This window comes from Octopus sinensis, linkage group LG6 (genome assembly GCF_006345805.1).
Source record: "Octopus sinensis linkage group LG6, ASM634580v1, whole genome shotgun sequence".
In the NCBI taxonomy this organism is placed as follows: domain Eukaryota; kingdom Metazoa; phylum Mollusca; class Cephalopoda; order Octopoda; family Octopodidae; genus Octopus; species Octopus sinensis.
Genome location: NC_043002.1, coordinates 8,522,195 through 8,547,791, shown reverse-complemented (window position 1 = coordinate 8,547,791; position 25,597 = coordinate 8,522,195). Strand labels below are relative to the sequence as shown.

At 37.6% G+C, this 25,597-nt stretch overlaps 1 protein-coding gene across 3 annotated transcripts in view; it reads left to right on the top strand.

The window, feature by feature from the left end:
• LOC115212855 (puratrophin-1-like) overlaps positions 1 to 25,597 on the top strand; it is a 402,149-nt gene that overhangs the window by 180,761 nt on the left and 195,791 nt on the right. The window lies entirely within an intron of this gene.

Genomic DNA, 25,597 nt, shown 5'->3' with positions numbered 1-25,597 from the left:
GTGCGTAACTGGTACTTAGTTTATCGACCCCAAAAGGATGAAAGGCAAAGTCTACCTCGGTGGAATTTGAACTCAGAACGTAATGGCAGACGAAATACGGCTAAGCATTTCGCTTGGTGTGTTAACGATTCTGCCAGCTCCAGCATTTCTACCAGCTTGCTGCCTTTAATTGTTTCTAGTATGAGCATAAGGAGGACTACAGTTTGAGTGATGGGCTAAGTTGACTGACCTGTTTACTTGACTAGGGTTTTATTACATCAGTCCTGAAAGAATGAAAGGCAAAGTTGACATTGGAAAAATTTGAACTCAGAATGTAAAGACCCAGTAGAAATACCACAAAGCAGTTTGTTCTGCAACCCTAATGATTCTGCCAACTTGTCAGCTTCTGTCTAATTTGGCGCAAGGCCACAATTTTACGGGGAGTGAATTACTCAGTTACATCAACTCTAATACTTGACTAGTACTTATCATTTCCAGAGGGGTGAAAGTTGACCCCTGCTGAGTTTAAACTTTGAAGGGTATAATAATATTGATAAGGCAGCGAGCTGGCAGAAATGTTAGCACACCGGGCGAAATGCATAGCTGTATTTCGTCTGCTGTTACCTTCTGAGTTCAAATTCCGCCGAGGTCAACTTTGCCTTTCATCCTTTCGGGGTCAATAAATTAAGTACCGGTTATGCACTGGAGGTCAATATAATCGACTTAATCCATTTGTCTGTTATGTTTGTCCTCTCTGTGTTTAGCCCCTTGTGGGTAATAAAGAAGCAGGTATAATGATGATGATGATGCTGATAATATTAATGATAATAATGATGATAATAATTATAATGATGATGATGATGATGATAATTTCAACATTGTTCCCTCTAATCTTAACTTGTATGTGTATACAAAAGTGTTATTATGATGGGTATATATGTAGAGAGAGAAAAAAAACAAAAAGTCTATACAAAATTCTCAAGTGTGTGCAAGCATGAAAATGTTAAAATAATTGTGTAAAAGTTCTTAAAAAACATTAATTGGTGTGATTTGCAATGAACAGTGAAAAATAAAATTTAAATTAAAAAATTCTCAAAATCCAATGTTTCTAACTTTTTTTTTTTTTTCCAAAAAAAAAAGTATAGAAATTAATAACATAGTTGAGTAACTTTTATGAATTAACATTTACCAACGCAGGTTATCATCAGTCTCTTTCAGTTCAGAATTTTACCTTTGAATAATTACTTTGTGTATCTCATGGTAACATGAATTTGTATACATCCCTGTTTGATCCTGAAGATGTGGCAGAGATGATTAATGTTTTAGATCCCAACCTGTGTAAGACCCCCCACTTCAGGTTCTATGACAAAAAACTTTTTGTTTTAATGTAATCTAAATTCAGTTTAAAACTTTCATTAAAATACCATCTTTTATTGTGTCTGGGGAGAGTCATTTTCTTTTTGTGTCTTATTATGTAACACACGCACCGATAAAATTTTCTTATTTTTATTTTCCTAAAATTTTCGTTGCATCTTGCAACCTTGCAAGATGCAACGAAAATTTTAGGAAAATAAAAATAAGAAAAAAAGTGGAAATCTTACCAGTGTGTGTGTTAAATAATAAAGCACTAAAAGAGAATGACTCTCCCCTGACACAATAGAATATGCTTCAACACACGAACTCATATAAAGAATCTTGCAAACCAAATCCATCTTTTATTTTATATCTTTTATCTGTTTTGGTTATTAGACTGGGGCCATGCTGGGGCACTACCTTGAAGAACTAACTTTTAATCAAATGAATCGACCCCAGTACCTATTTTTTTAAAGCCTGGTACTTATTCTATCAACCTCACTTGCCAAACCACTAAGTTACAGAAACATGAACATACCAGCACTGATTATTGGTGTTGGGGATCAAACACACACACAGACACACTATGTATGTATGTATATATATATATATATATAATATATATATATATATATATATATATATATATATAAATACAGTGTACATTTAAACACGTAAGAGGTAGCCATCATAAAAATCGAAGGGAATGAAAAATAAAAAACATTTACCATCTAATTCCTGGACCTCATATATATATATATATATATTTAGTCTAAGGTATACCTGCTGAAGAAGGCTTTGCCTAGCAAATTATTTTATTTGCTAAAAAAAAGTCTGACACCATTGGTTCAGGAGTTAGATGGTAAATGTTTTTATTTTTCAGTCCCTTTGATTTTTCTCTCTAATAGTGGTTCGGAATTTAACTGTTCTCTCTAACATGTAGGTAGTCCTATGATGGCTAAATGTACACTGTATTTATATGAGTAATATATAGTCTGTTGACTAAATTTTTACATGTTAGGCCACTAGTAATGGAAATTTCTAATATTTCTGATTACCCTTTGATAATATTATATATATATATAAATATATAAATATATATCATCATCATCATCATTTAACGTCCGTCTTCCATGCTAGCATGGGTTGGACGATTCGACCAGGGTCCAGTAAGCCATGCAGGCTACAACAGGCTCCAGTCTGGTGTGGCAGCTGGATGCCCTTCCTAATGCCAACCACTCCATGAGTGTAGTGGGTGTTTTTTATGTGCCACCGGCACAGGGGCCAGGGGCACAGAGGCTGGCAAATGGCCACAATCCATTAGTGCTTTTATGTGTCACTGACACGGACGCCAGTCAGGTAGCGCTGGCATCTGCCACATTCAGTATATATATATATATGGCAGGTTTCTTTCAGTTTCCGCCTGCTAAATCCACACACAAAGCTTTGGTCAGCCTGAGACATGGTAGGAGACACTTGCACCAAGGTTCCACACAGTGGGACTGAACCCAGAACCATGTGGTTGGGAAGCAAGCTTCTTACCACAGAGCCATTCTTGTACTTGTTCCATGTAAATTTATGTTCAAAACACTAGTTTAATAATTCTTTCTGTTAATACACACAAGGCCTGAACACTTTAGAGGAGGGTGTTAGTTGATTAAATCAGCTCCCAGTGCACAACTGGTACTTATTTCATGAACCTCAAAAGGATGAAAGGCAAAGTCAACCTTGGCAGAATTTGAACTTAGAACGTAAAGATGGACAAAATGCTTAGCAGCATTTTGTCTGGCTTACTCTTTTACTTGTTTCAGTCATTTGACTGTGGCCATGCTGGAGCACCGCCTTTAGTCAAGCATATCAACCCCAGGACTTATTCTTTGTAAGCCTAGTATCAGTCTCTTTTGCTGAACCGCTATGTTACTGAGATGTAAACACACCAGCATCGGTTGTCAAGCGATGTTGGGGGACAAACACAGACACACAAACATACACACACACACACACACACATATATATATACATATATATGACGGGCTTCTTTCAGTTTCCGATTACCAAATCCACTCACAAGGCTTTGGTCGGCCCGAGGCTATAGTAGAAGACGCTTGCCCAAGGTGCCATGCAGTGGGACTGAACCAGGAACCATGTGGTTGGTAAGCAAGATACTTACCACACAGCCATTTCTGCGCCTGACTTGCTAACCATTCTGCCAGCCCTCCACTTTATACTAAGTGCAATAATGACAGCTATTTAGTAAATTCTTTATTATTGTTTAAGTTAAATGAAACAAAGTAAATGTATTTCAAAAGAAATTTGTTAACATGTCAACCTATTGTATTACGTATCAGGCTGTTTTGAATAAATATAGTGAATGAATTGTGTGTAGTCTACCCCTACATTATTAAATGGTGCCCAGTACAATGTAGATTTACACATGCACCCATTTTAAAGAAAACAGTGAACTGTTTAATTGTATATCACAACTTAAATCTAGGTCTCACTTGCAAAGAAATAAATAAAAGTTCTTTTGTTCTGTCCTTTGTACATCATCATCATCATCCTTTAGATTCGAGCGAGGACGTTGCTAGTACTGCTAGACTGGCCCCCATGCCGGTGGCATGTAAACCGCACCCGCTACACTCTCGGAGTGGTTGGCGTCAGGAAGGGCATCCAGCTGTAGAAACTCTGCCAAATCAAGATTGGAGCCTGGTGCAACCATCTGGTTCGCCAGCCCTCAGTCAAAATCGTCCAACCCATGCTAGCATGGAAAGCGGACGTTAAATGATGATGATGATATATATATATATATGCCTCTATGTGTACATACAAATGTATGTCCATGCTTATGCATGTTTGTAGATAATATTCATGTATGTGTCCACCGAGGTTGATTTTTGCCTTTCATCTTTTCAGGGTCAATAAATTAAGTACCAGTTGCATACTGGGGTTGTTCTACTCGATTGCCCCCCCCACACACACACCTCCCAAAAAATTTCGGGCCTTGTGCCTAGAGTAGAAAAGAATATTTGTGAGTGTTTGTCTGTGTGTTTGTGTGTGTGTGTGTGTGTTGTGTGTGTGTGTGTGTGTGTGTGTGTGTGTGTGTGTGTGTATTCATACACAAATAAGAGAGATTTGATGTGAGCATTGTACTCGGTTTTGAAATGGTGTGAAATAAAACCACCAGGTATCCATTCCCCTGTGTACCGGTTGTTACAGTTTTGTTTGGTATTTGACAGTGACAGGTAGGTTGTCAGTTTGACATGTATGAAGAAAGAAAAGCGCACTTGCAGATAACAACAACAACAAATTGCGTGTGTGTGCATGTGCGCATGTGTCTGCGCATACAGGTATTCTGCATGTTTGTCTTGCAGCTGCTGCTTTGTTCCGATGCATTTTTTCCCTCTTCAAGAAGAAAGCTGTCTAATGTTTAGCTTTCTTTTTTCCAAAGAAAAAGACGTGAACCTCCTGGTTTACCATATTCCTGCTGAGACCAGGTTATATTTAGACTGGATCTAGTGTTGTTCTTTTCTTCTTCATTCACCTGAGATTTCTATTGCAATCTGATAGACTTATTCAACAACCTGTTCTGTTTTGCTGGTGAGATGTATTATTCTTCATTTTGACGATCATCGTTATGATTATGATGATGATGGTCATGGCAATGATAACGATGATGGTGATGGTAACGACTATTCTCACATTAGTATTGATTGAAATAACTGTTACACACACATACATACACATGCATATACAGTTACAATCACACATACATGCATGTTGCACAGACTCACATGCATATACAGTTACAATCACACATACATGCATGCTACGCAGACTCACACGCATATGCATACACACACCACTTAGGCACATATACACATACATACACATATATACACCTCTCAAGGACACATGCACAGCTGCACACATATCTGCAAACATGCGTAAACATCTACACATAGAGGCATATACACACACACACACACAGACACAAGCTACAAATATGTACACATACATGCAAATACACAGATATGTTTGTGCACAAAACATAATTCACATGTATATAAATAGCTTACAGACATATCTGCACACACACAATACAGATACAAGCTAGCAGAGAAGCATTGACTTGCTAGAAATAGTAGCAGATTTCCCTAAATCTGAGTTAACCTGGAGCTAAACACCAACAACAAAAACAACATGTGCACAAAAAGATCTGTGCACCCCCTCACACACACACACAGACACATGGAGGCACATGGCCTAGTGGTTAGAGCAGACACACACTCTACACAGACATACATACTTAGAGCGGCGAGCTGGCAGAAACGTTAGCATGTCAGGCGAAATGCTTAGCGGTATTTCGTCTGCCGTTACGTTGTGAGTTCAAATTCCGCAAAGGTCGACTTTACCTTTCATCCTTTCGGGGTCGATAAATTAAGTACCAGTTACGCACTGGGGTCGATGTAATCGACTTAATACCTATGTCTGTCCTTGTTTGTCCCTTCTATGTTTAGCCCCTTGTGGGTAATAAATAAATGAGTTAGAGCAGCGGACTTGCGGTCGAGGAATCGCAGGTTCGAATCTCAGATTGGGTGATGTGTGTGTTTATGAGCGAAACACCTAAGCTCCATGCGGCTCCGGCAGAAGGTAATGGCAAACTTCTGCTGACTCTTTCACCACAACTTTCTCTCACTCTTTCCTCCTGCATCTAGCAGCTCACCTGCGACTAACTGGCATCCCGACCAGGTGGGGAACCTATACGCCAAGGAAACTGGGAAACCAGCCCTTATGAGCCAGGCATGGCTCGAGAAGGAACAAATAAAACAAACACAGACATACATACTGAGAGAAATGCCTGTTTTATACAAGTACTAAACAGAAACAAGATGCATACCGGAAGAAGAAACCAAACCCTCTTCTATTTTTAACCTAATTTGCATATATGCATGAGTCAATGTAGTGGTATCAAACTGCTAGATATAGCAGCCAAGTATCCCTGAAATCATACTCTACAATCTTAAAACTGGAATAACATACAGAACATTGTAGAACCGGCTATACAAAAATATGGGATTCTGACAACTGAACTGCCTGCACAGCATGCAAATGACATGCAAACATACACATGCACACACAGGCATACAATATGCAAATGTACAACAGTCATACTACATATGCATATACTCACATACACATAATCACAGCATAGTCATAGTTACAAACACAGACACTTTCATATAACTTGCAAACATGCATTCCTATATACACATCATCATCATCATCGTTTAACGTCCACATTTCATGCTGGCATATGTTGGACGATTTTGACTGAGGGCTGGTGAACCAGATGGCTGCACCAGGCTTCAATCTTGATCTGGCAGAGTTTCTACAGCTGGACGGCTTTCCTAACGCCAACCACTCCGAGAGTGTAGTGGGTGCTTTTACGTGCCACTGGCACGGGGCCAGTCATGCGGCACTGGCAACGACCTCGCTCGAATAATTTTACACATTCCACTGCCACAGGTGCCAGTAAGGCATTGCTGGTAATGATCACGCTCGAATGGTGGATTTTACGTGCCACCGGCACAGAGGCCAAATAGACGCTCTGGTAACGATCATGCTCGGATGGTACTTTTAATACCCTACTAGCACAGGGCTCGAGTGCCAGTAAGACATATACACATATACACAATATGCAGTGTCAGTACCTATTTTTTCTTTCAGCATTTCTCCTTACTCCAACACCTGTAGATATCCTTTTCCTATTTAACCTTTGTTAATTACTCTTAGATCCTCTATCTGTGATTCTGCTTTATCATTTTAAGTTTCTTCTGCCAAAAAAAAATAAAAAGCATCATGCCATTCTTTTAGTTCAAGTTTTAGGTTGGCTTTTTTTTTGGGGGGGGGGTATATATTTTTTTCAAAATCTGCCCTAATTTTTTTCAATATTAAGAAATGTGAAGCATATTTCAAGATGTTCATCTATCTTGTAAACTATATTTGAGACAAGGTTTTAACTTCTCTGAGCTCTGAATAAATGAACATGTGTATATAACAAGAGCATCTAACGGTTGTGTGTGTGTGTGTGTGTGTGCATGTACAAGCATTACGTTGCATCTCTTTTCTGTCATAAGTTAACTTAGCAATTCATTCACACTCAGAATGAAATAAACTACCCACATCAGTTGTCAGCTGTTGGGATACTACATCCTTCAAAACTTCCATATTTCCTGAAATTCACCAACAGTACACCTGATGTTCCGCTGCTTTTTCTTTTTCTTTTTAAGCAACTCATTCGCTGTTCACTTCCTGTGCACTATTTTATGTACTGTTCATGCACTTTTGGCTGCTACTTCTGATGGGTTGTAGTGTACCTGAGCACTGTATACAATAAGTTTATTATTTTATCTAAATCGATCAAAAATCAATGGAAATTGTAGTTGTGATACCAGTGCCACGTAAAAGAACCATCCGAACATGGCTGTTGCCAGCGCCACCTCCAATGGCCTCCATGCCGGTGGCACGTAAAAAGCACCAACCAATCGTGGCCGTTGCCAGCTTCACCTGGCACGTAAAAGCACCCACTACACTCTCGGAGTGGTTGGCGTTAGAAAGGCATCCAGCTTTGAAACTCTGCCAGATCAAGATTGGAGCCTGGTGCAGCCATCTGGTTCGCCAGCCCTCAGTCATACGTCCAACCCATGCTAGCACGGAAAGTGGACGTTAAACAATGATGATGATTATAATTGACTAAACACCTTTGAAGACCATGTGGCAGCATTTCCACAGTCCAATGACTGAAACGAAAAAACTCTGTGTGTGTGCACGTGTGCATGCACTGTTGTTAGACTACAGGTCAGTCCTCATCAGGCATTTCAGCTGTGACAATCCTATCTTTTTTATATATATGGTTCTACAATGTTCCTTTATCTTTAACTAGCAGTATTGCCGGCGTTGCTCGGGTTTGTAAGGGAAATAACTATATAAGCATTTTTAGAGAGTTATAGCCAAAAAATAGCAAAAAAATGCATTAAAAATGGGAAAAAAATTATGGTAAATTTTTTTTTAAATCGTTGATTCATTGTAGACATTTTTAGAGAGTTACTTCCCTTATATAATAGCGAAAAAATGCATTAAAATGGAAAAAATGATGGTAAATTTTTTTTTAAATCATAGACTCATCATAGACGCGTGCTAATACCCAGAAGGGCTCGATATGAATCACGACTATAAGATACCCGGTTTTGGTTAAACTGCACCGCAAAATGTGGGAGTAGTTAGGAATCTAAATCGTAGGAGACAGACAGCACACAACCTCACTTTTATATATAAAGATATTGTAGAGTGTGATTTTGGGGATATTTGACTGCTCTTTCTAGCAGTGTAAACAAATGCACATAAACAAATTAGGTTAAAAGTAGAAGAGTATTCAATGTCTTCTTTCGTGCACACATCTTTGTTTCTGATTACTATTTGTATCAAATAGACATTTTAGGAAAATTTCCTGTTGAAATTGGCCCTGATTAATTTGAACTCTTTCTCGCAATTAAAACTCGGAAAGACTCCTGTGACATTAAAGTGGAAGGAGAAAAGTTGAAACAATACCCTAACAGCAAGTTCAAGACGGCCCACTTACTTATTGATTGCACAACCTGTTGATTTGACTGCAATATTGTCCGTGTAATTAAAGTGATGTGACATAGATTTTCGTGCAAATTCATGTTAGTTGTTCCCTGTCGTTGGACGCTCAGGTATTTTCTCATGTATTATGTTTCTGAATGTAATTTCAAACTTCCTTGTGAAATCTTAGAATATGAAACTATTACTTGGAAAAAAACAAAAAAACCTCTGTGAGTGTGTGTGTGATTTGCTTTGATTTCTTCTTTAGCTAATTAACACATGTTGGTCTATTTACTAATCATTTAAGTTGACTATTTTTTAGAAACTAACTAGGTTAACAGAGCACAACATGGTTAATCCAGTTTTGTGAGAGAGGTGATGATGTTATTATCCAACTAAGCTATTGGGAAAGACTCAAGAGATTAAGACTCTATTCCTTAGAGCATAGGCGAGAAAGATATGCCATAATATACATCTGGAAGATCCTGGAAGGACTTGTCCCAAAGTCAAGAGTTACACAAATACTAGAACTGGGTGCCACTGCATAGTGCCAAGGACTCCAAATTTGCCTTCAAGATGTAGGACAAGATACTGTGATAGCCTGGGCTTCAGAGGTCCACAGCTCTTCAATATCCTCCCGAAGGACCTGAGAGACCTGCATGGGGTGGATGCAGATGTCTTCAAAATAAAGCTGGACCTCTTCCTGTCAGGTGTCCCAGATGAACCAACTTCACGGCAGGAGGTGCAAATGAGGGCAGCTGCATCAAACTCTCTCATGCACCAAATGTCAATTGCTAAAAAGCATTCGTGAAGTAAAATCATGTAACAACACCGAATGGCGGTGCCCCAGCATGGCCACAGCTCGTGAGCTGAAACTAGATGAAAATGAAAAAAAAAAAATGAACTGCATTACTTGTAACAGTTCTGCCATTATAAGGGGACCTTGATGGAGTCATTTGATCTGCTCCTTCAAATCATAGTTTGCTATCTTGAAAAAGGGCATATTGCATGGGACCTTAAAGATGTCTCAGTGAAAAACTAAAAAGATAATATGGTTGCTGTTGGATATCTTTTGATCATTAATTTGCTTGATCATTAATTTGCTTGATCAAAATTGACCTATATTTTGTCAATAATTAGTAACAATTGACTATTGAACCAATATACAGCCCCTCAACTTGCTAGAAGTAACTGCTAAATATCCTTCAGATCATATATACTGCTGTCTTTAAAAGACTATGAGTTACAAGTTTGTTTATTCCAGTAACATAAAAATCTGGAGCTCTGGAGCTGATAAACTCTTTGAATACACTTTCAGCATTGGTTTGATTTTTGAACTCCTCTCGCAGGAAACCATCAAAGTGCTTGAAAAAGTGGTAGTCGGTAGGAGAAAGGGCCGGGGAATAAGCTGAGTGGGGAAGAACTTTGTAGCAAAGTTCCCTCAACTTCTGGAGCATTATTAGTGAAACGTGTGGACAAGCATTGTCGTGAAGAATGAGTGACCCTCTCTTGTTGACCAGTCTGGGACGGACAAGTAGTAGTTTTTCATTCATTTTGGCAATTTTGTGGCAATATGTTTCTGCAGTAATGGTTTTTCCAGGTTTTAAGAAGTTATAGTGGATGAGTCTAGTAGTACACAACCAAACAGTCATCATAACCTTCTTTTTGAAGAGCTCAGGTTAAGGAAGGTTTTCGGTGTTTCATTTTTGTCCAACCAGTGCAGAGAACATTTTTTATTATTGTACAGAATCCACTTTTCTTTTTTCATTGCAAGTTACAATACGGTCAAGAAACAGATCGATCTGGTCATGGAGAAAAAGCGACAAGCAAATTTAATATCTGCATATTTTCTGATTTTCATTCAAATCATGTGGTACCCAATTGCCAAGCTTTTTTGATTTTCTGATTGCATTCAAATGTTTGCTGGCAGTTTTCTGACAACTTCCAGCAAGTTCTTTTGCCAGTTCTCAAGTGGTTTTCACACTGGATGAAATGTTTAGCAGCATTTCAGCTGTCTTTACATTCTGGGTTCAAATTCCCCTGAGGTTGACTTTGCCTTTCATCCTTTTGAGGTCAATAAAATAAGCACCAATTGAAAACTAGGGTCAATATAATCGATTTATCCTCTCCCCCAAAATTTCTGGCCTTTGAAATCAATAATCAATATTTATAGTTTTAGTTTGGACCGGCACTGCCTACCTTATCTACCATGATACATAACTGCATATATCTGGCAGGAATGGTATAGGTTTGTGAAAATCAGTGTAAAGATCTGGCACTTGTGTTCCTGAAGGGACAGAATACCATTGATGAACTTAGCTTTTCAGTGAATAGTGACTGATAAAATGAGTTGTATCAAGCTGAGGACTGAGGTGATATAATTGCATGAACCCATGAGTGTAATGCCCTAGCATGGTTACATTTCAGTGGCAGAAACCGGTAATAAAATTTGTGTGTATGTCTCTAAGAGTTGTTGCCTCACAGTTTTGAGCATGGCTTTCATATATTTCTAAAGAGCAACTTTGTTCACAATAGATGGCGGGATGTGAAAGTTCCTTAAAGTACATAAGAACAAAAGTATAAAAAAAAAAAGATAGATTTACTTTGAAATATCTTTTTTTAATGATTTGTGTTTGTAAAAAAAAAAAGTATTTGTAAAGAGCGTTTAGTATGAAAAGTTGTTTAACCACATTTCTCTCTTTATTTACCTAAGTAAACCAGACATTACTCCTTATTCACTTAGACATGGTATACTGAAATATTTCCTTTAACAGAATATATCTCTATCACCATCTTCATTCTCTCGCTCTCTTTATTCTTTTAAAGTTTGTAACTATACAGAATTATATAAATTTATTTTTCATCGGTATTAAATGCAACTACAAGTTTTGAAGACTCAGTTTTATCAGCAAAAATTTCTCTATATATAAGCAAACTCAAAACTGATTTTAATTTGTGTGTGTAATCATCATCCTCCTAACATTCACTTTTCCATGGTTTCATGAGTCAGACAAAATTTGATGGGGGTAGTTGCCAACATTCACCTGTTTCTAAGTGGGACTGAACCCAGAACCATGTGGTTCGTAAGCAAGCTACTTACCACACAGCCACTCCTATGCCTATATTATGATACCATTTCAATAAAAGTTTAATAGCCTATTAAAAATGGCTATAAACTGCAGAGTTTCAGATCAGAACACCCACATAAGTTGGATTTTCTCTATTTGAACTGGGATTTTTGCAATTTTTTTTTTCACCACAGTCTTGCATATGATAAGGGAAAGCTTTTTATGAAAAGAATTTTTGGAAAATTTATGATTCCCTCCACTACCACGCCCTGTTTCCTAACCTCTGGACTGATTTTGGACAAATTTCTTGCACTCCGCAGTTCAAAATGATGTGAGAAGCTTTTATGGTGGGGGGGGGGGGATTTGAAAATATTTTCAGATAGAAAAGTGTGTGATTTAAGGGAGATTTAGTTGTTGTTTCTAGCACATCCCACCACCAACTGCTACCTTTCTCAAAATTGCATGTTGACTTAGATTAAAAAACACAGAATTTGAAAACTAATTCCTTGCTTTAGCATTAAAAACATCTGCATCTTACAGAAAACTTGTTAGTGGGAGAGAGAGAAAGAGAAAAGGCCCAAAATGAATCAGCACTTACTTGTGAAAATGTAAATATTACCACAAATTGTCTGACTGTATTCAAAATCAGAAAAACAGAATAGACCACATCAGACTTTAATAGTTGACAAAATAATATTCTTTGTACAGTATGATTTTTATTGACAAAATTTGACCAATATTTCTCAAAGGAAAATGAAATTCACATGTACAGGAATATCTGCTTGGTAAAATTTGGATGTTGCTTACCACACATTAAAACAGCAAGGGAGAATGAACAGGAGTGGCTGTGTGGTAAGTAGCTTGCTTACCAACCACATGGTTCTGGGTTCAGTCCCACTGCATGGCACCTTGGGCAAGTGTCTTCTACTATACCCTTGTGAGTTGATTTGGTAGACGGAAACTGAAAGAAGCCCGTCATATATATGTATATGTGTGTGTGTTTGCCAGTGTTTGTTCCCTCCAACATCACTTGACAACAGATGCTGTTGTGTTTACATCCCTGTAACTTAGCGGTTTGGCAAAAGAGACCAATAGAATAAGTACTAGGCTTACAAAGAATAAGTCCTGGGGTCGATTTGCTCGACTAAAGGCGGTGCTCCAGCATGCCCTGCAGTCAAATGACTGAAATAAGTAAAAGAGTAAAAAAGGAGTAATATTCTCAATATGACAATGCCATGCTAATTTTAGGCTCTAGAAGACTCATGTAGCTCAATTTAGTGCATTTTTTCATAGAAATATACTTACTTGCCAATTACTTCATCCATTTCTTGAAATTCTGGCTCAAAATCAATATTTGAAACCTTGGATTCATATTTCGTTCGACCTCCTGCTGTGTGGGAATATGTCAGTTTGACAAGCAGCATGAATATGCATTAATCTTGTATGTGCAGCCATAGTAGTACCACTCTCTTTATTCACTTAATGCTTTTACATCATATTGTGGCCACATTTGGCAACGACTCTATTGAATTTGCAAGAAAATTTTCTTTCTTCTGCTATAAAAATCTTATAGAAAATATGTTCTTTTCTAAGTGCAAATTAATAATAAAATTTTCACTTTTACATTTCATAATGCTTATCTGGCCTACCCCCATCAATTTTTATATCGCTGATGCCAGCGCCGCCTTGACTGGCTTTTATGCCGGTGGCACGTAAAAAGCCCCAACCAATTGTGGATGCTGCCAGCCTCCCCTGGCACTTGTGCCGGTGGCACGTAAAAAGCACTCACTACACTCACGGAGTGGTTGGCGTTAGAAAGGGCATCCAGCTGTAGAAACACTGCCAGATCAGACTGGAGCCTGATGCAGCCTTCTGGCTTCCCAGACCCTGGTCAAACCGTCCAACCCGTGCTAGCACGGAAAGCGTACGTTAAACGATGATGATGATGATGAAATAAAGTAAAAAAAAATCTTTTCATGACTGCATAATTTTTAGCATAAATGTTGTAGCACACCAGTGCATTGAACTAGAATGAGGGCTACTACTGTTCAGCAGTCAAAAATAAAAAAAGGAAAAAGGGACAAACTTTGTGAATGGGTGGAAATACCAGGGTGATTGAAGGACCCTGGCATCATAAGTAAATGTCAGATTTTGATTAAAACTATATGAAAAGAAAGTTCACATCCAGAGCTTTCGAATGATATATAATTTTCCATGGAAAAAATGTAGTTTAACATGAAAATGGTGAAGCAAAAAGTGGATGAAAACAAGTCAGCAAATATTAGGAGGGATATCTTCAGAAATGATAGATACTGAAGTAACCATGATCAAGCACACAGTGAAAAATTATTTAACTATAAGACAAGAAGGAAATGAAGAATCAGATGAAGAGAGAAGCCAGCCATGAGTTTTAATTGAAAGATTGTCATCTGACCAAATCACACAAAAAAGAAATAAGAAATTCATTCTAATGAACCTGATAAAGATAACCAGGGAAGTGGTAAAGAAACACTATTTGAAGACCACACATTTGTTGAAGAACACACAGAACACAGTCTATTGATGAAGCAGAAAATTCTGAATGAACCTGCAGTTGTAACACATACAATGATAAAGAACCACTTCATAAACTCTCAAATACAATCTAAAATAAAAAAACAAATTAAAATTGGTAACTATGTAACAAAAGAAATCATACAAGAACTAAAACCTAATCTTAATGAATTAAATGAACTTATTTACACATCTGCGAAGGCAATTGAAACAAATTGTATGACTTCAAAAAACAAAGAAAACTAAACTTATGAAGAAATCTAATCTGAAGTAAAAAGGGGATTAAATTAATAAGAGGGAGAATATCAATATTGAATGAACTAATTTAAATATTTAAATGAATTAATGGTGTAAAATGAAGAGGAAATATGGGTTTTCATCAAGAGAAGAACTGATATTACAAAAGAAATACTGAAACAAAAGTCCTAGTGAAAGCTCAAAGAATTTTAAAAATTGATAAAAGAAACAATTTTCACAAGCAAAATAAACTGTTGACATCCAATGCCAAAATATTTTACAGAGAAATAGGAAAGTAGAAAAGGACCATTATCTCCCACTGAGGAAGTTGAAAATTTTGGGAAAAGATCTGGAGTGATGAGAAGACATACAATGAAAATGCATATTAGATTAGACACACAGAAGGATCATCTCAAAATTTACAAGAACAAGCACGGGAAGACATCTCAACATCAGACCTAAGGATGACACTCATGAAATTGATACACTGTCTTGCAATCTGTAACATCTCAAACCTCTGGTCCTTATGCCCCAGGACCCTGGCAAACTTCTTCCTATCTGCTTCTCTGCAAGTTAAATATACCTGTCTCTTAGCTTCCCTTATAGCTACCAGATGTAGTTCCCTACTTGTTTCTTTACTACCCACAAGGGGCTAAACACAGAGGGGACAAACAAGGACAGACAAATGGATTAAGTCGATTACATTGACCCCAGTGCGTAACTGGTACTTAATTTATCGACCCTAAAAGGATGAAAGGCAAAGTCGACCTTGGCGGAATTTGAACTCAGAACGTAACGGCAGACGAAATACGGCTATGCATTTCGCCCGGCGTGCTAACGATTCTGCCAGCTCGCTGCCTTATATAGTTCCCAACCACCACCACTCTTCTAGTCCTTCCAAGTCTGTTTTTTTTTTTTTTTTGCTCTAATGGCCCTCTCTACTATGCTGTTCCACCACCATGTCACTTTATGTCTGGTTGAGACTTTGGACTTTGTTCATAGACAAAAATGAAACTAATACAAGGGAAACAAACCAAAGAGGTGGGGGAAAAAAAAACTGTCACGATTTTTACTAAGATTACTTAATGTGAATAATATTTAGCTAAATGGCTGCACAGAAATGCGGAAGACATGTATATATGTTCATAGGCAAAAATAAGACTAATAGAACAGAAACAAAACAAAGTAGCACATTTTTTACTGGTATTAATTAACTTAAATGATATTTAACTCTTTAGGCATGGCAGAGGAAGTTAAATTAAATAAGATGAGGATAAAATTAAAAGCGAGGGAAGGAAAATGAAATTTCACTTTTATATAAACATGTTTATTTTCATCATCATCATCATCATCGTTTAACATCCGTTTTCTGCGCTAGCACGGGTTGGACGGTTTGACCAGGGTCTGGGAAGCCAGGAGCTGCTCCAGGCTCCAGTCTGATCTGGCAGAGTTTCTACGGCTGGATGCCCTTCCTAACGTCAACCACTCCGTGAGTGTAGTGGGTGCTTTTTACGTGCCACCTGCACAGGTGCCAGGGGGGGTCCGGCATCAGCCACGATCGGTTGGAGCTTTTAACGTGCCACCGGCACGGAAGCCAGCCAAGGCCGCACTAGCAACGGCCACGTTCGGATGGTGCTCTTTATGTGCCACCGGCACAGAAGCCATTTGGGGCGGCACTGGCATCGGCCACATTTTATTCATGACAGACCAAAGTGAGTCAGTGAGACAATATTTATGGGAGGAGTGGTAAGAAATAAGATACATGGTTCAACTGGAAGTCTATAAGGTCATGCTGACCACAAATGACCAAATAGCCACAGTACTGGGGGCAGGGAGGGAAATGTCTGTTCATTGACAAAAATGAAATTAATATGACAGAAACAAAGCAAGGAGGAAAAAAATCATTTCTACTAAGATTACTTTGTGTGTGTGTGTGTGTGTGTGTGTGTGTAAGAAGGAGAACTGATAAAGGAATAAATATACTTTCACTTTCACTTATAAACTTTTGTTAGCTTACAGCTGTTTCTGCTATAGGATGTAGTGGACACATAATTGAGTGCCTAAATAGTAGCTTAAGGCTTCATCAGAGCCTTGAATATGAAGTGCAATTTATTTGGGAAAGAATTACATTTGTGCCTATATAGGGAACAGCATCAATGATGACAAAGCCAATATAAATATATATATATATGAAGTTTGATGTCTACTCTCATCATAATTTGAATTTAAATAAATATATATATATATATATATACATACATACATACATACATGACCGCGTGTGTACCGTTGGCGATTTTTTTTCTCTGTCTTCCCTTCCTTGGCTCTTTCCTTTTCCTATGTTTCTGATGAAGAGCTCTGCTCGAAACGTTAAATCCTCCTCCTTTCTTTCCTGAGCTTCCAATAACACTATACTTGTTCCACGTCCTCGCGTTGTTGTGTTTTCTCTTTGTGTTTTCATGTGTGGATTAACTATATATATATGAGGGTGAGTCAAAAAGAAATGCCATTTTGTTTAGGACAGGTATAATTACCAACACAAGAACATGTATCATACATCAAAATGAAACTGGTCCTCTGTGGATCACATTCCTATTTCTCAACGTAGTCACTGTTTCTCTCAATAGCAATATTCCACCTTCAAATGAGAGCATGTATCCCTGCCCTATAAGATTCTGTTGACTGTTCTTTGAGCCACTTCTTCACTATAGTTTTCACTTCCTAATCACTGGAATAATGTTTGCCTCTCAAACCCTCTTTCATGGGGCCAAAGAGATGATAGTTTGAAAGTGCTAAGATGAGAATGTGTGTCTGTCTGTCTGTGAATCCCTAAAACTTGAGAACTACACAACCAATTTCATTCAAATTTTATACATGCCTTACTTAGGGTCCATGTAGTTTCATAGGCCCCCCAAATTTTTAACTTCTTCCCTAGTGCGAGCCCACAGCAATATCATATCTTCTCCACTATCTCAGTATTACGTGTTAAAAGTGAAACAATAACATCTCTCTATTGTAATATCAGATACTTTCATTTTAATAGTTTCGCTTTAATACTGAAACTATTATCTCACATGTATACAGGCATACATACATGTATATAATATATATATTATGTGTGTGTATATATATATCATCATCATCATCGTTTAACGTCCACTTTCCATGCTAGCGTGGGTTGCACGATTTTGACTGAGGGCTGGCGAACCACTCAGGATTGAGTGGCATAGTTAATTAACGAGTCAGCAGATGTTGATAATAGTAAATAGAATTGGAGAAAGACAAAATTAGAGACGAATGACTGTGTCGTTTTTGTGATAAACTTTCAGAGATGAGTGAAAGAATATGTTGCAGATTAAGGAAATGTGTGAGCTAAGGTTATCTTAGACATCAACAATTGAGACAAAACTATATAACTAGATTTACATGATGGCATGGTGCTGAAATAGACAGAATAATACAGAATAGAGGGAAACTAATAAGGGTTTATAAGGGTGTATGATACGCACAGAAATACAATGTGAGTAACAGTTGAAAGCTTAAAAAAGTTCTCTTATCTGAAATTTTGCATCCTCTGAGATTCGTATTTTACAGCCAAGGTATTGAAATCGAAATAGGAGGGTCATCATTCGTGCACTAGTTTATATAGGGTGGTGGTGGGGGGGGGGAAGTAGGAAGTCTTGATATATATATATATATATATATATATATATATATATATATGTATACATCTGCACAAATGTATATATATAGATGTATATATATATACATCCTTCTGTCTGGCAGTCGCCATGATAGATCGTTAGGCACTACACACATTTTTTCTCTCCTTGTTTCTCTCCTTGTTTTTTCTGTGTCCCTTTCTGTAGAAGAGCATAGGCTCGAAACGTAAAAGACTTTCTCTATTCATGAGCGTTATACTAATACATCTGTTTGTTTATATACATATGTATATATATATATACACATATATACAGGGGCTGAACAAAATAATGGAAACACCTTAAAATTTCAAGTAAATTTATTTTAATATGGAGTAGAACCACTTTTGGCAGTAATTACAACTTGAATCCTATGAAGTATGGATTCATATAAAGTTTGAATTGTTTCCAAAGGAATTTTTATCCATTCTTCAGCTAAAACAGCCTCTAGTTTTTGTAGTGATGATGGTGGAGGATATCAATTCCTTACTTCTTTTTCTAAAATGCACCATAAATGTTCAATAATATTGAGATCTGGGGACTGTGGTGACCAGATAAGATGAACAACTTCACTAGAATGTTCCTTGTTCCATTCGGTGTGTAACTTTAGCTTTGTGAATTGGTGCATTATCATCCTGAAAGATTGTGTTTCTCTCCAGAAACAGTTCCGCAACCATAGGATGAATTTGATCAGATAAAATGCTTAATACTCTTGACTATTAATTCTGCCATGAAGGGAAACCATTGGGTTAGGGCAGTTCATCACAAATCCTCCTCCATGTTTGACAGTTGGAAGAAGGCAGTCTGGGTCAAATGCTTCTTTTGGCTGTCTCCATACATATACTCAGCCGGTGGTTGGAAATAAGGTAAAGGGTGACTCGTCCAAGAAAATAACATACTTCCACTGCTTGAAGGACCAATTCTGTAGGTTTTTATTCCATGCTTTGCAATGTTTGTTTTTGAAAGGAGTGATTTTCTGATTGCAGGCCTCCCATGAAATCTAGCTTTGTGCAGCTCCTGGTGAATTCCGGAGTTCTGTTTCAACGAGGAGGTTTTTCATTCTTTCTCAAAGGCTATCATTACTTTCAAGACAGTACTTCTTGATACACCAAACATTTCGGCTGTTTTCATTACACTAGCACCTGCCATACAAGCACCAACAATTTGACTTCTTTGAAAGTCTGATAGATCTGACATTTTAATGAATTTTAATTAGCTTTTTCTGATGATATCTGGAAAGAAACAGCAATTTTAGCAAAACATATTAAGAAACACTAATAATAAATAAAAAAACATAAAAATAAATAATCTTTTGATGATCTTATAGATATTTCAAAATTATGATGCTATGATGCTAGGTGTTTCCATTATTTTGTCCAACTCCTGTATATATATACATACATATATATATATGTGTGTGTGTGTGTGTGTGTGTGTGTGTGTGTGTGTGTAACCCATGCTAGCATGGAAAGCGGACGTTAAACGATGATGATGATAGATCTATTTATTTACATATAAATCTATAGATTACATCAATATATATATGTACTGATATATATACACACATATATATATATATATATATATATATATACACACATATGTATGTATGTATGTTTATGCATGTATATATGTAATGTGAGATAATAATTTCACTTTTAATAGTTTCAGTATGTTTGTATTATATACTTAGTGAAGGTATAAATAGTAAAACTATTAAGACTGAAACTATTATCTCACATTACAATAGAGATGTTCTTGTTTCACTTTTGACAAATAATACCCAATCTGTCTAAGAGATTACTTTTAGGGGGGGGGGTGACTGCTATTTCTAACAGATCAAAGGATCTTGAAAACAACCTATTTATATATTTTTACAGCAGTTGTCACTATTGCCATTGTTCTTGTTAAGCTCCAGCAATAGCCTGATTGAAAACATGTGATCACAAACTTTCTGGCCAAGGTCTTCCCATAATTTTGGGACTTCCTAATTATCTGCTATCTTTAGAAGGTAATGTGTTATGTGAAAGAGATTTAGCTGTTGTTTCTAGATCAAACAACTGCACAAAGTTAATGATGAGAAAATTTATAGGAAAGATAACTTCTACCTAGTTGTAATTAAAATCCAATTTATCATTTACAAATTGTGCGTTGCTTGAATATGTAACAGAATTTTATGTTTCTTTAATATATCTATATCATCATTATCATCGTTTAACGTCCGCTTTCCATGCTAGCATGGGTTGGATGGTTCGACTGGGGTCTGGGAAGCCAGGGGGCTGCACCAGGCCCAGTCTGATCTGGCAGTGTTTCTACAGCTGGATGCCCTTCCTACCGCCAACCACTCCGTGTGTGTAGTGGGTGCTTTTTACGTGCCACCAGAGGCTGGCAACGGCCATAATCGGTTGGTGCTTTAAATTTAAATTTCTGAATTCTTAAAGATTCTTTTATGGTTATAGCAAGTCCATGGTATAAAATTAACAACAATTAAAACCAGTTTGAAGTGACACAGCTCTTGATATGAAATGTATAACTCATTTTGACAGGTATTTGAAATTTTAATAACTCATTCTAAATATGGTAACAAATAATCATGTAGAAGTGAAAGAATCTTGTGAAGTTTAGGGTATTTTCAATCTTTTCTAATTTAATCTCAGAACTTGAGGCAATCCAATGAAGCTACACGAAAAAGATAGCCTCTAGGCAGCATATAAGCTATTGGGAAAAACACAAGAGATTAAGACTCTATTCCTTAGAGCGTAGGCGAGAAAGATATGCCATAATATACATCTGGAAGATCCTGGAAAGACTTGTCCCAAACTTTGGCATCGAGAGTTACACAAATACTAGAACTGGGTGCCACTGCATAGTGCCAAGGACTCCAAATTTGCCCTCAAGATGTAGAACAAGATACTGCAATAGCCTGGGCTTCAGAGGTCCACAGCTCTTCAATATCCTCTCGAAGGACCTGAGAAACCTGCATGGGATAGATGCAGATGTCTTCAAAATAAAGCTGGACCTCTTCCTGTCAGGTGTCCCAGATGAACTAACTTCACGGCAGGAGGTGCAGATGAGGGCAGCTGCATTAAACTCTCTCATGCACCAAATGTCAATTGCTAAAAAGCATTCATGAAGTAAAATCATGTAGCAACACCGAATGGCAATGCCCCAGCATGGCCACAGCTCGTGAGCTGAAACTAGATGAAATAAATGAAATGAATATCAGCTGTTTGTTTTAAGACTTCATAATTTATTGTTTCCAGTAAGTAAATAAGATGACAACCAGAAAAACCATTTGTTTTTAGCAAAAGGTGCTGTGCATTTCAATAATTATAAAGCTATATATGTTTGTGTATGTCACCTATAAGTTTAATTTATATTTAGAACATATAATCTATTATAGCTAAAAGGAAATTTAGCCAAGATATTTCTTATCTGCCTGCCTACCTTCCATGATGACTAGGTAGAATTCTATGTAAGATGTTTGCTTGAAAAAGAAACAAAATAAAAATTTACATTAGCACTCTGGAAGATTCTGCTTCATTTGACAGTGGGAGAAAAATATGAAACTGTAAGACGAAGACAAATCCAAAAGCAAAATAAATGATAAATAAATAAGAAGTTGTAGTTGTCAACATTGGAATGTCTAGATAAAAGATAAGTGCCCATCGTAGGTATACACTAGAAAGGTAAATTTGGTAAAATTCCTGCAAATGTGGGATATTATAAGGGAACAGCCTCATGCCGTGTTATTATCATGCGGAATGTATAATTACATTATCACTAAAAATAATAAGCACACAGTGAGGTAGGGTTACTAAAGGTTCAGATTAGATTCTTCAGCAATCTTACTGAAAATTATCAGCATTCAGTGTTGCTATGGCTGCCATCACCATTATCACCATCATCATTATCATTGTTATCATGTCTGTTTTTTTCCAAACCTACGTGGGTTGAATGAGGCTTTATGAGACAGTATTTTACAGCCTGATGCCCTTCCTGTCACCAACCCTTGTCTTTCAAGTAAGCTACATGGTCTTCACATGGCACAAACGATACATGGCATTTACTTTTTACAAAAGATATAAACAAATATCATGATTTTCTAAAGAGATTAAATGTGAAAACCTGCTGAAAGAAAACAGGATATTTGGGAAATTGTAGTTGTGATACCAGTGCCGGTGGCACGTAAAAAGATCCATCCAAACGTGGCCGTTGCCAGTGCCACCTCAACTGGCCACTGTGCCGGTGGCACGTAAAAAGCATCCACTACACTCATGGAGTGGTTGGCGTTAGGAAGGGCATCCAGCTGTAGAAACACTGCCAGATCAGATTGGAGCCTGGTGCAGCCTCCTGGCTTCTCAGACCCCGGTCGAACTGTCCAACCCATGCTAGCATGGAAAATGGACGTTAAACGGTGATGATGATGATGATCTCTTCATACTGACATCATTTGGACAAGAGTAATGTTTGTTTATATCTGAAAAAAAAAAAGGGAGGGTATCCAGTTTTACAAGTGTCTCATAGCCTTATTATTATGCATAGACAATAATTTAGGTATGTGAGGATGGTATTGGGGAATGGGAGTATAGAATGCAAAATTAGAAATTGATGATTATAATTTAGCATTTGGAAGGAGGGGAAATAAATCTATTTTTAAGCGTTGAACCAGAAAGCCAAATGGAGTTGTGATATGTTCATATTTGAAAATTGAACTTACATTATAATTAGTAAACCTGGCTGAATTTCAGCGTGGAAGGTGTTTATAAGCCATTTAAGAAACACACAAAAACCGTTAGATTCCTTTCAACATTTAAATTTAATTTGTCAAAATATTTTCGTCGCTTTGAGACCACGACAAAACTTTATATGCAGCACAAAGTTTTGTCAGTGAACAGGTCGCGGTCTCAAAGCGACGGAAATATTTTGACAAATTGAATTTAAATGTTGAAGTGAATCTAATGGTTTTTGTGTGTTTCTTAAATGGCTTATAAACACCTTCCACGCTGCAATATAAAGGTAGGAGAGTCCAGTTTGCTGGACATTGTTGTAGAGCTGAAAAAGAAGTAATTTCTACTCTTCTCCTCTGGAAGCCATCTACTCGCAACACCAGAGGGCGCACACTCTCCTACCCTGATGTAATCTCCAGGGATACAGGCATCCAGCAACAGGACCTCCGTAATGCTATGATGGACCGTGAAGTCTGGCGCAACATGGTAAATTCCATTGTCTCGACCACGGTCGAACAATGATGAATGATGATGATATATATATATAGATGTACTTGCATAGCGAGTGACTTGATCTGAGATCGTGTGCTGGAACAAAAACAATTGCAGCATGGAAGGTGTTTATAAGCCATTTTAGGAAACACACAAAATCCGTTAGATTCACTTCAACATTTAAATTCAATTTGTCAAAATATTTCCGTCGCTTTGAGACCGCGACCTGTTCACTGACAAAACTTTGTGCTGCATATAAAGTTTTGTCGTGGTCTCAAAGCGACGAAAATATTTTGACAAATTATATTTAAATGTTGAAGTGAATCTAACGGATTTTGTGTGTTTCCTAAAATGGCTTATAAACACCTTCCACGCTGCAATTGTTTTCGTTCCAGCACACGATCTCAGATCAAGTCACTTGCTATGCAAGTACATCTCCGTAACTTGCTGAATTTAAATTTCTTTCATTGAATCAAAATGGACATTTGCCTGTAAAGTCTTTCATGAAGACCATACATGCACATGCTTGTGCATATGTGTATGCACACACACACATATGCACTCGCTCGCTCTCTCTTATGTAAACGCACAAACATACTTTTTTCAAAAATGTTTTGACACCTGTTATTCTACTTTCCATGCTAGTTTTAAGAACTTAGAGATTTGAATATGGATGGTTGATGCAAGTGTTTTTTCCAATTTTTATTGCTGCCTGACCGTCTTTATAGCATAGCTTGTTTACCAACCACATGTTTCTGGGTTCAGTCCCACTGCGTGGCATCATGGCAAGTGTCTTCTGCTATTGCCCCGGGCCGACCAATGCCTTGTGAGTGGATTTAGTAGACGGAAACTGAAAGAAGCCTGTCATATATATGTATATATATATGTACGTGTGTGTATATGTTTCTGTGTCTGTGTTTGTCCCCCTAGCATTGCTTGACAACCGATGCTGGTGTGTTTACATCCCCGTCACTTAGCGGTTCGGCAAAAGAGACCGATAGAATAAGTACTGGGCTTACAAAAGAATAAGTCCCGGGGTCGAGTTGCTCGACTAAAGGTGGTGCTCCAGCATGGCCGCAGTCAAATGACTGAAACAAGTAAAAGAGTAACCTTTTCAGTTTCAAAATAGAAATGGTAATATGTTTATTTCATACCTGGTTGATGGAGACAATCAGAGTTTGGTCTCCTGATTCCCATCTTTGTCACCTTGTTTCTATTTCATCTTCTGCACTCATATTTCAATTGTCTCCACATCTTTGAATTCTATTCTCCTTTCAAACTTCATTTCATAGTTTTATAGCTAAAGTTAATCAAGTCAAACATTGACAATTTTAATTAGGTTTCATTTTCCTGCTCTCTCTCTCTCTCTTACTCACTCTCTCTTTCTCACCTATCTTGTTCTCTCTCTTTCTCTTTCTATCTCTCTCTTTCTCTCTCTCTCTCATCTTGTTCTCTCTCTCTCTCTCTCTCTCCCTCATTCTCTCTCTTTCTTTCTCTCCCTCTCCCTCATCCTCTTTCTTTCTCTCTCTCTCTTTCTCTCTCTCACCTCTCTTGTTCTCTCTCTCTCTTTCTCTCTCTCACCTCTCTTGTTCTCTCTCTCTCTCTTTCTCTCTCTCACCTCTCTTGTTCTCTCTCTCTCTCTCTCTTTCTCTCTCACCTCTCTTGTTCTCTCTCTCTCTCTCTTTCTCTCTCTCACCTCTCTTGTTCTCTCTCTCTCTCTTTCTCTCTCTCACCTCTCTTGTTCTCTCTCCTTCTTCATATCTTGCTTTTTCTTGCTCAATATCCTTTTCTTTGTAACTCCCATTCTCCCCACCCCTTCCCTTCTTTGCCCACAACTTTCCCCTATTTTGACACCTGTTAT